Below are 2,407 nucleotides of genomic sequence, written 5' to 3'. Positions count from 1 at the left end.
TATTCTTGGCCTCTCTTCCTAGAAGGCCCCTCTACCCCGAGCCCCCCATACCTGCCGCTGGCTCTCTCCGCAAGCTACGCCTTCTTCCTTCTCCCAGGCTCTCAAGAATTTAAAAGGGGAAGGTGGCAGCTGAAATCAGAGTGACTCAGACATGGAATTTCTACCCCTTCAGGGGAGGGGAAGGGATTTTTTTAAATGTTCTTAGAGTGTCCACAGGACTGACTAACTACCCACATGTACCTTGCTAACCTTCCTTCCTGCCCTTCCACCCATCACACCACTTTCTTGCTGGGAACACAAACCGTCCATCCCGATGCCTTCTGACAGAAAGCAGCAAGGAACATGTTTAGCACATCACTATATTAATGAGCATCTGAAATTGCATCACAGACATGTCGGCGGTTTGCCCTCTGGGTCCCTGCTAGGCTGCAGCCGATCCTCAGCAGTCACCAGCTTGGTAAGCAAAATGGAAATCTACTCAGGGTCTCTGGTGCTACTGCCTGACTTCCCAGATCCGTTAGGGAGCAAGGGAGGGGCTTTCTCCACTCGAAACTATTCATTCTCTCCCCGCCCGCCCCGCCAACTCTGCTTGGCAGTGTGGAGGAGGGAGCAGGGTAGGGAGCACCAAGCCTCCTGCTACCTGTTGAACAACCCAGCGCCAGAGCCAGGTGCCCACAGTCTGCCCCTGCTGGGCTTCCTTTTCTGCAGAACCACAGTAATTCAGACTTGTTGCCCACTGTGGACAAAGCATCCAACATGGCCCCCTCAGCATCAGAAAAACCTAGGCTTCCTGACAAGTTCCAGCACCCACCAGAATAGGAGAATGTGGCTGTGTATTTATTTATGCACGAAAAGGAGCCAGAACGATTTTTCCCATATAAATATTTCTCTAACTTCTAAAACGAAATGATGCTTCACACTAGGAGTACTGTCTCATTATTGCTGCTGCTGTTTCAGTGTTCGACATCCTGTGGGAAGACCACCAGAAGCCTGGGTTCTACTCGCAGTTCTGTGCCCTTGGGCAAGTCACTGAACGTTCCCAGGATTCAAGTTCCCCATCTTTACAAATCAGGGTTTGGCCTTCCTGCTGTCTGACAGAGTCCTGTCTGCTCTGTTTATGCCTCTGCTTTCTACCAGTCACCAAAATTAAATGAGGTTGCATCATCCCCCCCCCCCCCAAGAAAGACTCTGTATTCGAGCTATGGCAGGATGCACTGGGGGAAAGACCCTGGGCTCTGGGATGGAACGATGGTGATTCAGCACAGCAGCAGTGGATCCAGAGCAAGTGACTGAAATCTTTCTTTGGGCCTCTGTAAGTGGGGATCCTAGAGCCTTCACAGAATGGTTCGTAGGATCCAGGGAAATGATAAAGTCCTTGACATGTCCCTGCTTACTAAATATTAGTTCCCCTTCCTGCGGTGGGAACAGAAGAAGATGAAGAAGCCAGGATTGGGGTCCAAGTTCGAAAGACGAAAGTCTGGAGCTCTCCAACTTCCTGTTTTCTTTATTTTCCCGTCTTCATGGTGAGTCAAGTGTAAACAAAAATGAGGCTACTAGAGACCACTCTGGGTGGGGGGTGTGGGGGCTATCTTACAATCTGGAAACTGAAAAGAAAGCTGCCTACAGCCAGGGAGCCTGTGACCTCTCTGACAGGTTGGATGTCCCCGGTCTCTGATACTGCTTGACTTGGGCAGCATCCAGTGTAATGACTTAGAGATCCTAATTCTCTGAGTCACTGTGTCAGAGCTGCAGCACTATACGTTCTCCTTGGAAACGGTTTATCATTTTCCTGTTTATCTTTGGGTCATTCTGCTGCCATGTTCTACACCATGCACTTCCCCCAGAATGCAAGCACGTAGCCATCTGTCACAGCTCGGCTATTGTTTTCGGAAAATTCCTTTAGGCATCTAGCAGAGTCATTGGATTCTACTACCGAAGAGACCTCGGAAATTACGGCGTTCTGTGTTTTTTTCAAACCACAGGGCGTGACCCTTTAGTGGACCGTGAAATCCGTTCAGCAGATCAAGACGAGCATTTTTGAAACAATGAAATAGAAGGGAGTAGAACAGAAAATACCACAATGCACCTCATGTAGTATTGTTCCGTGACGCTCTTGGTTCTGTCGCATATGTGTGCATTTGTTTGTATGTATGTATGCCGGGGTGTGATGTAAACGTGTATTTCTTGCCCTGGGCAGCAGTCAACACACTGAAAGCTACTGTTTAGGCCACCCCTCTCAGGCACTGAGGAGGAAATCAAGGTTCAAAGACAAGACCCAAGATCACAGAGTTGATTTTTTGGCAGAGGCAAAAACAAAGCTTAGGTCTCCTGACCCCGGGTCCATGCGCACTTCCCTTGGCAGCGTTCAGCCTGGCCGCTGCGCCCTTCATCTCTCTCAGTGCTTATT

This window comes from Lipotes vexillifer, unplaced genomic scaffold, assembly GCF_000442215.2.
Source record: "Lipotes vexillifer unplaced genomic scaffold, Lipotes_vexillifer_v1.1 scaffold586, whole genome shotgun sequence".
NCBI lineage: Eukaryota > Metazoa > Chordata > Mammalia > Artiodactyla > Lipotidae > Lipotes > Lipotes vexillifer.
This window is presented reverse-complemented; position numbering follows the sequence as displayed.